Genomic DNA, 16,559 nt, shown 5'->3' with positions numbered 1-16,559 from the left:
GAAGAACCCCATAATTTTCGGGTTAGTATGGCGTTTGTGCCGTGAGCAGACGACAGAATTCCGCATACGTACAGTACTCGTAAGATTAGGCTTCCCGCATATACAACCGTATGACAGAATGTGAAGAGAAGAGGCCCCAGCAAATGTGCCTCACTCCGTGGAAAGTGCGTTTACTAGACAGGGTTAGATTTTTTTTGTAATTATCATAAATGAAAATTCCAAACTTTTGCATTTCATTGCATATGTTTTGACGAAATAAGTAAATACAACTTTAAAAGAGTAATGGCGTGGGTAGGCCCGACCTCCTGGCCTCCTCATAGGACGCTTCGCCACTGATCGTAAGGAAGAAGGTTCTCTAAATTTCCGCTTTCACATGTCAATGAAACCTTAACATAAGTTTAGTGTAGGTCACAAGAGATTTACACATTGTTATGATGTCTTCCAATGTCACGAAATCTAATTCCAATGGAATACGATACTACTCCTTACGTTCCTGTAAATGTTCACCCTTAGTCGGGTGAAAAATAAACGTAACGAGGATTTCCGTGTTTCCTTGATCAAAGATAAGGCGCTTGCACTTAGCAAGCACCCACCCTTTCGTTCAGTGACCTTCAGTGGCAGAGTGACTCATAGAAGTCCTGCGCTCGTTCCAGTGTGCGTATGAAACAGATATATTTTTACGTTTGCTGATGGTATTGTTCCAATACAGAGTTATATCAAGCTAACATTCTAATATTCTCGTATAATATGTAGTGAACAAGTTGTATACATTATGGTTCTTTCTCCAGAGTGATGTTGCTGGGTATTTACATGCAGCAGATGGGGTGTTGTAAACATTTCTGAACCCAAAGGTCTAGCACGAAGAAAAAGTCGTGTAAGCATAGGAGGTAATAACAAGGAGATAGAAGTTGAAGGAAATGCTGGAATAAATTATATAAGAAATTGAGTAAAAACAGTTTTCATCATACATAGGGCTATCAGATCACTCTTCAGCGCAAAGTAAGACATATTGTCTGAAAATGTTGGACAAAATATAATAGGTTACTAGGATATATTAGCATATAACGAAAATATGACACATCTTCAGCTCAAACATTAATGTTCAAGTGAACTGTTGAGATCAAAATTTCCCAACTGCTAATTAATAGCACGGATGTATATGATTTCAATTTGAGTATGTAACACGGAACGTTTTTCATCGAGACAGGGCCAAGATGGGAAATCATTCCATGCATTCGGAACGGAAAATGTTCACAATTTCGTAAACAAGTTCTTGGTTATTGAAATGTAAAATACTTCTATACACTGCGAAAAAAAAACAGAATTGTGTGCCTTATTTCTCCAAGAAGGACTGTATATTGTAATTTCTGGAATGAAACTTGTTACTTCGAACAAATTACCGACATTTATGGTATCGATAGAACTTCACAAAGTAAGCATTAGGGTGTTTCAGAGCAACCCAGACACTACCTTTTTCTCGAAAACAGGAGATCGTATAAAGTTGAAACAAAAAAAAAATGCACCACTAAGTTGGGCCCAAACAATCCGTAGAAAGTATTTGCATGCCCCGTTCCTGCGATTTTCAAATGGGGAGGGTATGTTTGGAATGGAGATTCGGAAAGGCGGGAAAAAATACGATTGTCATATGAAACATTTGTCTGTACCACCTACCGTTTTCCGTGTAGAAAATGGTTTTGCAAGAAAAGGAAGGTGAGCCAAATCGAGTATACCGAGCTTAACAAATAAGATAAGTGCAGCCAGGGACTGCGAACCGAATTTGAACTCGAACTGAAACATGCTCCAGTTCGACTTATAGTTCGCACCCGAACCTGAACTGAAATGTTCGCTACATTCTGGTGCACCATAACTCTCCGTGTACTTTCAGTTTCAGTTCAGTTCCGGAATGAAACCTCATTGTGAACACTTTTGGTTCGCACCCGAACCTAAACTGAAATGTTTCGCTACATTCTGGTGCACCATAACTCTCCGTGTACTTTCAGTTTCAGTTCAGTTCCGGAATGAAACCTCATTGTGAACACTTTTGGTTCGCACCCGAACCTAAACTGAAATGTTTCGCTACATTCCGGTGCACCATAATCCTCTATGTAGTTTCAGTTTCAGTTCCGAAATGAATCCTCGTTGTGAACATTTCGGTTCGCACCTGAACCTAAACTGAAATATTTCGCTACATTCTCGTGCACCATAACCCTCCCGTGTACTTTCAATTTAAATTCTGTTTCGGAATAAAACTTCGTAGTGAACAATTTTGGTATTTTGGGGGGTGCCAGATCCGAAAATTTGGAAATAGATAAGATCCGAAATGCCATTAAGGCAGTGTTTCTCAAACTTTTTGCCTGAGAGTCCCCCTTGACATAACTGAATATTTCTGTGTACCTGTTATTTAAAGATTATATATAGATATATTGAAATAACTGTCATTTTGATACCTTATATATATATATATATATATATATATATATATATATATATATATGTATGTATGTTTACATATAAATATACATAGTTGGGTCATTCCATGTCAAATGATTTGACTCAAATCAACACAATTTCTCAAAAGTGAAAATTTTATCAGGTTGAAAAAAAAATTTCAAAATAAGTTTATACCATCATCTAATAGCAGCCAGAATCTTGTTTTGGAATCATGAGATATAAGAAGTATAATGTAATTAGATTGTTTTATTTATTATGATTGTATGTACAATTTGTATCGATTTAAGTTAATTTTCTTAGAAGAAGATACGTAACTTTTTCACAGTTAATTTTCATCCCGTTGTTTGATGCCATTTTGAACTGAACCAACTGCGGTAAAAGTGACGCGGCGGATTAATATAAACTTTTCGTTTTCATTTCACAGATAATTACAAAAAAATACAATTGTCAGTACAATGTGAGAAGAAAATGTAAAAGTTACTCAGTATTTCTCTCGATCTCAAACTTCGCAAAACACACCCAGATCCTTAACATTTGGATCTGGAAACGGTTTAAGTTCGAGAACTGAAACTTAACTGAAAACTTTCATTCCGGGCCGAACTAGAAGTAAAGCCTCAGATCATTCTAGTTACGGTTCGGATAGATATACTCTGGTTTCATTCCAGTTTCAGTTCGAGAACTGAAAGCGAACCGAAAGGTTTCATTCCGGGCTGAACTGAAACTATAACCCCAGATAATTTCAGTTACGGTTCGGATAGATATATTCCGGTTTCATTCCAGTTTCAGTTCGAGACTGAAAGTGAACCGAAAGGTTTCATTCCAGGCCGAACTGAAACCATAACCTCAGATCATTCCAGTTACGGTTCAGACATATATATTCCGGTTCCATTCCAGTTTCAGTTCGAGAACTGAATATAAACTGAAAGGTTTCATTGCGGGCCGAACTGGATGGAAACCATCAGATCATTCCAGTTCTGGTTCGGACATATATACTCCGGTTTGAATCCAGTTTCAGTTCGAGAACTGAAAGTGAACCGCAATGTTTCATTCCGGGCCGAACTGAAACTGAAAGTAGGTTTCAACTGCAGTCCCAGAGTGCAGCACCATAACAGTTTCGGAAAGTGCAGGACACAAGGTTACCAACAATATGCCACATGATGTCTGCGGGACTAAAAAAGGATGAAACCGCGTGACCCAAAAAAGGGGGTCTAAAGTTAGGGAAGAACTCGAAAATTTCAAATGGCAAGGGGGGTCGAGTAATACCTCGTTGTAAAGGTCACAGAAAACGTGAAAAGGGTGCGAACATGATTTTGTAATCCGCTGACCGGTTTCAAAATGGTGACCAAAACAATTCCGACCCCTGAACTTGGTGTTCCAAAGTGAGGAATTACGTACGTAAATAGCAAAACACAAACACTGGACAGAGTACATACGATCCTGTACAAAGAATGCCAGCGGAACAGCTGTTTATTCGTGACAAAGTTTCTAAATAGTTACTGGTTCGCTACCATTGTCAGACCATGCCACCCGTCACATGTAACGTCAGTGTACTGAACGTCCGGGTGAGAGGTTTGCGGTTTCGTAGTAGTACATGCATCTGTGAGTGTACAACATGCAGCGAGTAGAACTTCAGGTCCATTGCGTACGAGTAGGAATAAGCATATGCCCACGTGTTGGGTAGCCTGCAGTACACAACACAGCATGCTGGCCCAGTCGACAAATTACAAAGTACGTCAATTGCCGGTGCGCCCAGTTCCATTTTACTGCACGTACGGTGTTCCCACTGCCCGGTTCAACAAAGGCAATCGGAAAGTACTACGGGTCGAGGTGTGACGAGCTCTCCTGCATAGCAGTCGGTTCCAGTGTGCTTCCTCTTCATTCACCGTAGTCTGTTACAAGTGGTTCCATCATCGAAGGCATTGTGTGGTACCTCAGGACGTTCTACAGTGAATTCCTCGCGGGTAGTGTGCATTCCTGTACTTAATTCGCAGTGGTAAATTGTTGAATGTGAACTAATAATGCCTTTCACGAACGAAGAAGCATTTGATATGCTCATGGTGTTGGATGAGTGCCAACGAAATAGTTCTGCTGCTGCTCGTGTGTATGCTGCAAGGTATCCCGATCGGTAACATCGTTCAAGACATGTTTTTCGCACCCTGCCGATCGCGTACGCAGAAGGTTCAGCCTTCTAGCAGTCACAAACATGAACGCATTGCTCGGCTTGTTTGAGATGCGAGGTCTGCTGGTGTACTTGCAGCCTTCCATCTCAATCCTCACGTGAGTATCAGGCAAGTTGCTCGTGATTCTGGTGTATGCGCAAGTACAGTGAGAAGGATTTTAAAGGATCACAGATTTCATCCGTACCACGTGTCCTTGCATCAAGAGCTACACGGAACTGATTTTCAAAGCAGGCTAGACTTTTGCATGTGGTCTCAAGCTCAAGTGAATGCAAATGTTCGATTTTTTTGACGAAATGTTGTGGTCTGACGAGGCTACATTTAAAAGTGGTGGTCAGGTAAATCGGCACAACATGCATTACTGGGCCGCCGAAAACCCACGGTGGATGCAAGAGGTTGATCATCAAGGTTGATGGTCTGTGAATGTGTGGTGTGGAATTATCGGCGGACGAATAATTGGACCTAATTTTTTTTCAAGCGAGGCTTACGGGTGTTGTATACCGCACATTTCTTCAGGAACAATTGCCCAGTCTTCTCGAAGACGTCCCCTTACACACATCAGAACACACATGTGGCTACAACAAGATGGCTGCCCAGCATATTTTGAGCTGCCAGCGAGGAATCAGGTGAATGCAATGTTTCGTAGTCGCTGGGTAGGTAGAGGTGGGTTTGTGCCCTGATTTCCTAGGTCACCAGACTTAACATGTCTAGATTATTACTTCTGGGGACGACTGAAAGAAATATTTTACCAAACTCGGCCTACAACGAGGGACGACATGATCGAGCGCATAGTTGCTGCATGCAGGCAGATTAGCGAGGCAGACGTTATTGCAGCACAGAATGATTTCAGTGTCCGTGTGGAGAAACGCATTGAGACTGAGGGAAGACATTTCGAACATCTACTGTAAGTTGGTGAATGTGCATCACACTAGGTGCATAACCTATTCTTCTCGTTTTCGTTGTTCATTGGTTTCTGATTACTCTTTCGTTTTTCTTATCATCATTTCAGTTAGGCCTACTTCTCTTGTCAAACAATAGTTTGGCAATCAGTTGTGAGAAAAGGACCTTTTTCGTTGGCGAAGCAGCCGCTAAACACGCCAACGAATTCCTTATTGTGCGTGACAGTAAACCATTCGTTGCCAGTCCTAAGCCTGGAGAAAGTGTGAAGGGCGGTCAAAGTTGCAGCTCAAAAAAAGCTTACAGTAGTACGGTGTCTCAAGAGCGGACCCATTACCATTATTGTTTGTACAGGATCTTATGTACTCTGTCCAGTGTTTGTGTTTTGCTATTTACGTACGTAATTCCTCACTTTGGAACACCAACTTCAGGGGTCGGAATTGTTTTGGTCGCCATTTTGAAACCGGTCAGTGGATTACAAAATCATGTTCGCATCCTTTTCACGTTTTCTGTGACCTTTACAACGAGGTATAACTCGACCCCTCTTGCCATTTGAAATTTTCGAGTTCTTCCCTAACTTTAGACCCCCTTTTTTGAGTCACGCGGTTTCATATTTTTTTAGTCGTCCCGCAGACATGTGGCATATCATTGGAAAGCTTGTGTCCTGCACTTTCCGAAACTGTTATGGTACTGCACTTATCTTAATTGTTAAGCTCGGTATACTCGATTTGGCTCACCTTCCTTTTATTTTGGAAAATCATTTTCTACACGGAAAACGGTAGGTGGTACAGACAAATGTTTCATATGACAATCGTATTTTTTCCCGCCTTTCCGAATCTCCATTCCAAACATACCCTCCCCATTTGAAAATTGCACGAATGGGGCATGTGCCCACCACTAAAACCACAAAGGGTGACTTTCGGGCTGTTGCAAATACTTTCTACGGATTCTTTGGGGCCAACTTAGTGGTCCATTTTTTTGTTTCAACTTGATACGATCTCCCGTTCTCGAAAAGAAGGTAGTGTCTGGGTCGCTCTGAAATACCCTGTATATCCGGACTTTTCTGGATCTATAAAATCGGGAAGTAATTTCTGATATTGGAATATCTTTTTTTCTCAAACATCCAATAGCAACCGTGCACACTCTTCATTTTAAGCATACTTCTCCAAGGAACCACGTTAGCTCAGACTTCCTCCAGATTTTCTGTTTCTCCATGTACTAATTTGAAATTTCGTGATGCCCAAAATGTAAGACATTTGCAATTTCTTTCAAATTCCTTCCGGACGCCAGACGCAATTCTAAAATATAGGACACGTCCGGAAATAAGAATGCTTCTTATAGCACCTTTTTATTTTCTTATTTAGCGTCGTTTTTCTGCCAATTTTTGCTAATCGCGACGATGAGGATGAGTGATATCATGAAATTGATGAAGGGTCACTCACAAAGAACACCCATACCCACGGCGGGATTCGAACCCAGGACACCAGACATCGTAGCGTCCTGTGCTAAAAAGTCCGTCACGGTCGGGATTCTTATAGCTCTAATCATTCCACAAGAATTTTTCCTATCTTTAACTACACACGAAACACAAAGAACAATCTAAATAAAACATGTACAAGTTCACACTCTAACCGTCAAAAAACATATGCATGTGAAAATACAATTAATATTTAGTTTTGGGTAGTTGTGATTTAATTTTGAATATTAAAGAAAGACATTAGTGATAAAATGACGGAAGTAGAGTAACAACTCCAATGAAACACTCATGCCTTATCGAGAATTTGCATTTCTCGCCGAACAAGGTTCCGAGTTCGAGTCCCGACCAAAATGGGTTCATTGCGTATGTTCATTCATGTGTTTAATGTAATCATAAATCGTCGTCATGAATAATTAACCTACAGAGGACGAAAATTGAGGCAATTACTAATAAAAATAATAACAAACCAAATTTGATCTTAAAGCCCTGGCTTTGCGCCACATGGTCGATCACGGGGACTGGCACTTTACGTAGGTATAAACACACTTCGTACAATTTGATGATATCGCGATTACATAATAGATGTGCATGAATCATGCAGCCACTTAGCTGGATTCCAATTCCCATTTTATTACTAAATTAGTTTGCTTTATTTTATTTTGCTTTTTGTGCCACTTTTGGCTAATTTGCGAAGATGGGAATGAGTGATGACATGATGAATTTGATGAATGGACATTCACAGACATCCATGCCCAGGATTCAAACCCTGGACCCCTGGCGTCGTAGTGCGATGTGCTAACCACTCCGCCACGGTGGTCGGCAAATTCTAAATTAGAAGAATATCACATAGTTTACCTATTCATAATGTGCGCCGCTTTGGTGCTCTTTGTGAATTGTTTCGTTGGTTGGTTGTTTTAATTAATGTTGCATTAATCAACATCAGGTTAATCGCGGCAGGGAAAGTGGAGGGGAAAATTACAATGAAGCAGAACGAGGGGCCCTTGGTTCTCGATTAAAGAAACTCTTTCTACATGCAACTGAGTCACTGCGTAAAATCGCTGAAAATGTAATTTATTTATTTCTTAATTTTGCTTATATTATATTGCTATTCTAGCACTTACGTCAACTAAGGCGATGAGAATGATCAATGAAGTTATGAAATGGATGATAGAACATGATGATCCATGCCTTACACAAAATTCTAAGTTGGAACTAATGAATGTCGATTCGTGTTATGATTTGTCAAGTAGTTGTTTTAACTCTAATCTTTTTGAAGAGTTCTGGGTTGACAGCATGTGTGTTGCGCGATGATGATTCGATGAAAACCACCACTTCAGTGAACTTTCTTGACAATGAATCTAATATCAGTAAAGAGAATATTTCCTTACGAGTAGCTGTTGTTAAGAAACCAATTCCTGAAACTTTTTCTGGAGGTCTCAAGGCACCCAGCTGTTGTTTGTTATGGCTGGGCCTGGGGGTATGACTCATACTGCTGTCAATCGTTCCAGAGAATTCAGGTCCACCAGGCGAACCTAAGCGACAATTTTGTTATTTGGGTTGCATAGACAACAAGCTTTAAGATGTTACGATATCGTAGGTCACGTGGGCCACAAACTACTTTCTCGGACTGTACATTTAAATTGAACTCGCGCATTCCCCGCATTTCATAACAAATAAGAGCTGTAATATTATTAAACAATTATAATTTATTGATTAAATTAATGCAATCAGAATTTCACTTAAAATGCGCTGTTGTAAAGGGTGCCATTTTAGGGCAAGCTCATAGCAAGAAAAACACAAAATAATGCCATGAGATAACCTAAAAATATGTAAATGACAAATTATCTAATTCGGAACGCGCTCTAATTACGTATTAAAACAAATTTAGAGGAATGTCGTTTATTTATTTATTCATGCTCATATTATTATAAACAATGTTACATTTTTAAACACGGTCAAAACAAGCTTACGATTGCCAAAGGAAAAGTATAGATGTTGAGAGAGTGAAAAGTGTTGAAGGATGTCCAATGAAGTGGATTCATTTGTGAAAACTTGCAGGATAAGATTTAAAAAACTGCGTACTTTCAATCTTTTGTACACTTGGATTCTTACTCTCTTCAAGTTTTCTTCAGTTTGACTCGAAGAAAGAGAAGACTATTTTCGTGATAAGAACGTAAGAAGTGAAGAGTTCTTGGACAATCCAACCTGTCATCTACTGAGCTTTCAAACGAAAAACCGATGGCCTGTTTTCCCTCCAGGCACATCAATCACACGGACTTCAACCGAAAATTTGCCTGGGAGTCACTTGTTGCTAAAATCAACACTTGCTCCAGGATTTTTGAACCCAGTGAGCAGATCAATTTCTTGATGCCGTCTGCTGGGCGCGCTAGGCCAAGGGTGAAAAATCTTCCTGAGACCATAAAGAAGTGTTTCATCATGGCAGGTTTTCAAGAGCAGGAACCTCCAACAGAAGACTTGCAGTTAAAAATCTCGAGCAGATTTCAGAGCTTTGTAAACAAGAAAATATTTCGGTTTATTCTAAAGCTTTTATAGGATGAATTCAGCGTTGTAAAAGATGAAGATGAGGTGATGTTGGAGTGAATAGGCGTAAGCAAATTGTGAAAGAGAATTGACGAAAGTTTATCTTCTCTGCAGTAGCAGTTTTCTTTAGTGCGGTTGGAACGCAAGAAAAAATGGAAAAATATTCACTTCCGGCGGAGAAGATGCCCTTTGGGGAGCGGATACTATATTTATTCCAGAACCTAAAACACCCCAGACTCCAAATTTTATAAGCCCTCGTTTGTCTGTAATGGCGTCTTCAAAATCGCTGTCATGACGAAGATTCTAAACCTGACACCTGTTAGTTTATTGCAGTCATTTATTATTCATGACATATTATTTCGAAAAAATAAATATGCTGACCAAGGCAGTAATTTATTTTATTAAAAACATAAACTAAACGTAACGTTTCAACCTTCTAGCAAGGTCTTCTTCAGATTCTGTATCAAGTACAAAAGTAACAAGATACAAAAACAGGGCATTATATATACACAAACATTACTCCCTCCAGACTATTAGAAAGTTGTTAGGAACTTTCTAGCAGGTGGCTTTCACTTGTCAACTGTACTTCCATATAGAATGTGGAATTAGGTGAAATAATATGTCATGAATGATATATAACTGCAATAAACTAACAGGTTTCAGGTTTAGAATCTTCGTCATGACCGCCATTTTGAAGACGCCATTACAGACAAACGAGAGCTTAAAATCTTGGGGTCTGGGACGTTTTAGGTTCGGGAATAAATTTAGTATCAACCCCCCAAAGGGTATGTTCTCCGCCGGAAGTGAAATATTTTCCGGCGTTCCGACCGCACTACTTAATCCGTCCTCTCCCGCAAAAGAAAAGGAAATTTCGAAAACCACACACGACGCAAAGAGGTTTTCACTCTCCCCCAATAGGAACGTCCATATTATGGACTAACATTTCATATGTCCGTAATTTTTTAAACTTAAAATTCTCTGCAAATCTTTAAAATGTTATTACAGCAAAATAAATATACACATACATATGTGTATGATGTATAACATCATACACATGTATTTTTATATACCATATTTTCATTTTTGTATCCGTGTTAGGAGAAATGCGATAAAATATTCTAAAATCAGGAAACCTTCTATGCTATTTAAAATATATGGTTGGTTGATTTGGTGTTTTAAGTCCACTTTATGCACAGTAGGGCTAATCGGGATTGGACCTACAGTTTCAAGTTGGATCCGAACCACCTGCCTCCACTTGGTATCGAACCCGGGACGCCTTGATTACGAGGCGATGAGCTACTACTACGGCATCGGGGAGGCCTAAAAGATGAATGTGAACATTGGACATACGGGTAAACTCTCAGGGGAGACAACGTAGACATTTCCACCGAAAATAGCTTTTAAAATGTTTGTATATTAAGTTCCACAGTGCAAGTAAGTGCATATCATATTTCAGCTTCTGGAATCGGAATCATGGTAAACGTAGTCTCCCCAATTCGCTCTCAGCAAGAGATCGGTTTCTCATGTGTATTATAAGCTCTTTTCAGTTCTTACGGCGGGCGCTCTAGAAGCTGGCAGGGGTAGTGGGGAGCGGAGAAGCCACCAATCCAGCACGATAAGAAACGTAGCAGCCAGTAGAACGAGTTTCACGTAGTACTTTTTCCGGCCGCGTCGTGTCTCTCGGCGCCACTGCTTTTGTCTGGTTGGTCTGTTGCGTAATCCCCGCTCCCCACTTCCCCTGCCAGCTTCTAGAGCGCCCGCCGTAAGAACTGAAAAGAGCTATAGTACCATTATTTCCCTTGCACATTAAGTGGCCCGAAAATACATGATCCGAGACGTTTGTAGTATGTACTTGCACGTGCAGACGTTAGCTAGTTGTGATCTGCATAAGGAAACACTAGTGATTGCCTTAGCATAATTGCCCTTGGGAATAGTGTAACTCATGTTACTACCTATATCATGCCTGAAAAATATCGTACATTATAAACTTCTGTTCCCCTGCTCAATTCCATGTACGATCTTTATAATTTAAACACATCGGGATTTGATATATAATTCTAATACTAGGTATCAAATTCATTCATTTACTCATCATCAGATTGACTTATATATATTTCTCATGCCTACCTGAACAATTTGGTCAAGCTTCGAAATTTAATGTATATTTTTAGAATTGGCAGAAACAGTCCGACCAACACCGTCTCCACAGCGTACACCACGTTTACCTCTAAGCACATTTTGGGGAAATGACATTAATTCCGGTATTTGCATTTATGAGATCCCAGAGCGATAAGCTCCTTCCTTCTGCGTGGGTCTTCTAGTTCGGGTACTTTGAATTTTATATGTGGGATGTTTAAACTGTCTCGTTTTACGAAGCCCTTCAAAATTTTAGTGCTTTGGATCCTTTCCGGGAAATTGTTGGAAATATCATCAAGTATAAGCATTCATTAAAAAAGTTTAACCTGTCTTTACGACTCGTATCGAGTGATATCCTCCGTCAACAACTGAAGCTCTCAATAATTCATACGATATACATTGTTGATTCGGGCCACACAGATATACATTATATATATGTATACATATGTAAATACATACATACATATGTAAATTCTGGATATTTGAATTCGCTTTTCACCTCTTTACGCTAATTGCAGCGATGAAGATGAAGGATGAATATATATGATAAAACACACACACATATCTATGTTTCACTAGGAATAAAACGTAGGACCTTTGACGTCCTTAACCGCTACACCTCATTAGTCGGGGATTCACAAGCTCTAACAATTGATCGAGGTAACACTCTTTGTAACGTTTCTCTTGCTGTTAATGTAACAGAGTTACAACTGGTTATCTTAGTGTTACTCACACTTGTTTTTGAAGCGTGTTCATTTCACGATCCCAAATTCAAAAATCAGGACATAGTGGCCCACTGTATTTGTCTTCTTCGAACATGAGGTTTCATCATCAAATCCAACAGATTATACAACTGATGGGTCTCCCTCGACATCCTGTCTTACCCTAGCTACTTCTAAGCTTGGCAAGATTTTAACAATGCGTATATGTATATAGAGGTCTCGTGAACTTTTAGAGGCGTTTCCTAAAGTAAGAATGCATGTGTAACACACCCTTCGTTTGTCACGAAGATTACAAATATTCCAAGAAAACCACTGGGTGTGGTTGTAGTGCCTTCCAGTAGCAACAAAAATTTACAAATGGAAGTAACATTGATGTCTTAAGATAAAACAAAATGCCTACGTGACACGAATATCATTATATTTAAGGTAGGTTTACCTTTTTGTTAGTTTTATAATCATTTACTACTTTGTAGCTCTATGTTTGCCTTTGTTTTGCTTCAAAATACTCAAATTACTTACCCTATCTTTCTTTCCATCTTTTACTTCGATTATTTTATCTCTCTTTTCTACATTTCTATGTTAATTGTGACGATGAAGATTAATGACGAACTGATGATAAGGATGATGGAATAAACACAAAGATACCTTCATGACTTACCCAGGGTTCGAGCCTGGGACATCTACCTTCGAAGCATATCACACTGACAATTTCACCATGACTATGATAATGATGTTTATGTACTCATAGAATTTGGATATAAGTTCAACTCATTTTGTATTTATTCATGTGAACACGCTATCTGATTAAAAGTATATTGATGTTTTGTTCATAATTTTACTGTGATGTGGATATGCTGCTCTTCTGCAAAGGCTTCCTGATAGATTCTTCCTCCATTTTTGACCACATTATGTTCAGATAGCGTAACCAGGACTGGACTTACTGTTTTTAAAATGAAATCCGAACCACTTTAAAATGTGAGCTCACGAAGCGGGAGTCCTTTGAGAGAATTTGCATCGATTCTTTGATGATTTGTACTAATAACTCAACCTCATCCCATAAGTACTCGACGCTGTTCATTTGTCTGTTTATTGATTTAATTAACATCCCTTATTTGTAACATTTGGTTAAACGTGGCGAGGAGGTGACAGGTCTATAGCAGGAAAGGAAGAACGAAGTGGGTAGCTGGGGGATGGGGGGGGGGGTATGGAGTTCGATAAAGTTGACATGAGTCGATGCGATTACGATCTTTTCGCCAGAATCAAAGAACCATTTCGAGAAAAGCAATTACAACACAGAAGATGCGATTATTCTTGCCATAGGGCGGTCACTTCGGGACGTCAACAGAGATGAACGCGATATAGTGTAAGACGCCTTCCACAAATGTGGCACAAGGTGGAAGGCTTGGAGGAGGGGGGCCATTGAAAAAATGCAAGTGGTTTTGACTCTGGTAATAGAGACATTTCACAATTATAGAAATGTTGCCATTAGTTTTATCCAACCTTTGTATTTCTTATTAGATGTAAAGGATAAAACGCAAGCGTTGATGGACGTTTCGTCGATGCAATCAATAACCAGTTCACTTAAATGTTCATGTTAATATTTTATGGGAAAGAAAAGAGTTGCATTAAAAGAAAATAATTGATTATTGAATCGAACAAATATGCATCATTGTAAATGGAAGGCGCCTAGGTTAAATTTTAAAGTTATATTATTTTATCCTGTTCCAGCGGAAACATCGCCCTCGGAAATGTATAAAAACGAAACCTTACTAGAAAACAAAAAGATGTTAAAATATTTTGTCTCCTCCATTTTTAAAAATGGGCACCATCTTTAATTCTAAGGAATATTCTGACGAAGGGTGTTAAGCTAAAATGACATAATGTTGTGCTGTACATCCGTGTAAAGTGGCAACATTTCATTATCAAAGGCCGTGCTGTTCAATGCACGAACCAGAGAATATACTAAAATGGTCCCGAGTCATATTGACGTTTACCGTTGAAGCTGCTCATATCCTCTATATGCTGGCGCACAGAATACTCTTTTCGACATACATTGAGGAACGCTTATACGGGTGTTGCTTTCAGAGGCAATCTAGAATCTGTTATTGTCGTTGCAATAACAACAGATGATTTTGTCACAGTGCCAATTTCAGCATCCCTGTCTGTGCATTTCTGTTGGCTTCAGATTGCGCTATTATTGCTCTTAGGCATATCCGTTTCCCAAAAATATCATCTGGATTTGACAGGATCAATTCTAGCCTGAAAGAAATCACAACAATGTTACATGGCATTACAGAAAGTTTAAAAAATTAATGATTAAAATTCAGATTTATTTATTACTAGAAGAAAAGTTACAATGCAATTTTGCTCATGGCTGCCATAACGATTTTTGAGGGTTTTTTTTCTAAATATACAGAATTATATCTCAAATCCCGATGAGTTTAAAAAAGATCGTACATGGTACTGAGCAAGGAAACAGAAGTTTGTGATGTACATTTTTTTTAAATCATGATTTAACATGCATATATACCGTGCGTCCATTTCGATCTTCAGCCGAGAGATCGGGAGAAGCGTGGCGGGCGGCGCTGACGGAGATGCCGACATTTGCGGCCTGTAATGCCCGCTTATTTATATGGACATACGCAGACATTTATATAAATATTGCAAAACGAGCACTAACCTGTGTTATAAGAGTACAATTTTAATTTTAGTAGCTTAGTGGCTGTATGTGCCGATGATTTTGACACGCCCACCTCTTGTGAAACACGGCGTAGAGGTGTGTTTGGAGAACGTTCTAACGCTGCACCAATATCATCTAGTTTTGCTTCGGTTAGAATCCGTCGTTTTTGCTTAGGTGTTTTAAAATTTAACGATCCAGTTTCTCGTAATTTAAGGACAAGATGTCTAACCGTATCTCTGTGTGGAGTTGAAACGTCTGGGAATTTCTGTACAAATTGCCTACACACGTCTCGACACGAGTCTGTTTTCACGTACGTGTCATACATAAACATTTTTTGTTCTAACGTGAACCTTGCGGCTGGCATTCCAATCGCCTCACTGACACAACACACATACACACTGCAATAACACAAACAAGTAACTGCAAGTAACCAATAATAACACTCTTGCGCACAGTACGAAATTAACACGCTCTTGGTTTACATTGCTCGCCACTATATTCACAACTCTGTCTTCATCTAGTCGCGAAGGAACAAAAAAACTCGAGCTCGGATATTTCGGATTGGAAGGAAGCTCACGAAAACCATTCACATTTAACGGTTTCGTCTGCAGCGTAATCTTGATACAGTGTTGCACATTCGAAATCTCCAAACGATTCCCATGGCCACAAAACTCTTTCAAGGATATAAACTTAAGCAGGACGTTACTGGTCAAAACTATGATTAAAATGTTTTATTGACATTGTTTCTAAAGCGTATTTATTTGTGTATATAAGGGCAGAACTTGGATGAATTACAGAATAACTTTTGCGTGTTATAACACAGGTTAGTACTCGTCTTTTGCAATATTTATATAAATGGCTGCGTATGTCCATAAAAATAAGCGGGCATTACAGGCCGCAAATGTCGGCATCTCCGTCAGCGCCGCCCGCCACGCTTCTCCCGATCTCTCGGCTGAAGATCGAAATGGACGCACGGTATATACCGGGTGTTTCATTAATAATTGAGAGGGTTACAAAAAATCTTGCAAGTAAACTATTGAACTTACGTTAACGAAACCAGTCGAGAACGATCGAGGAACGCAAACAGTTTGTGCGTGTATGTTTTGTTAAGCTGAGAGTTCATACCCCTGCCGCTAGGCGACACTCAAATCACCCACATCGCTCACAGTGTTTTGTGCAATGTTTTGGTCCCCAAAATCACCGAACCTTACACGGTGTGACTTCTTTTTGTGGGGTTTCATGAAAGACAGGATATTCGTCTCACCGATGCCACGTGATATCGCAGCCATAAGGGAGCGTATCATCGCAGCGATGGATACTATCGACAGGCCCATGTTGATACGAGTGTGGCAAGAAGTAGACTATCGTGTTGATGTGTGCCGTGTCACCCGTGGTGCACACATTGAACATTCGTAGGTGTACAAAAAAAACTGTTCGAGTTTCTCGTTCGTTCTGGACTGGCTTCATTAACGTAAGTT

The 16,559-nt window shown here is 39.6% G+C and overlaps 1 protein-coding gene across 2 annotated transcripts in view; it reads right to left on the bottom strand.

The window, feature by feature from the left end:
- The window catches only part of Slob (Slowpoke binding protein), a 395,646-nt gene that overhangs the window by 334,825 nt on the left and 44,262 nt on the right, over positions 1 to 16,559 (bottom strand). The window contains exon 1 of one of the 2 annotated variants that reach the window (XM_083117204.1): positions 14,396 to 14,484. The exons of the other annotated variant lie outside the window; for it this stretch is intronic. The gene's annotated coding sequence lies outside the window, so the exon portion shown is untranslated. Of the gene's footprint in view, positions 1 to 14,395; positions 14,485 to 16,559 lie in introns of those variants that run through there. 2 annotated transcript variants of the gene reach the window in all.

This window comes from Lepisma saccharinum, chromosome 2 (genome assembly GCF_977018435.1).
Source record: "Lepisma saccharinum chromosome 2, izLepSacc3.1, whole genome shotgun sequence".
Taxonomy (NCBI): Eukaryota; Metazoa; Arthropoda; class Insecta; order Zygentoma; family Lepismatidae; genus Lepisma; species Lepisma saccharinum.
This window is presented reverse-complemented; position numbering and strand designations above follow the sequence as displayed.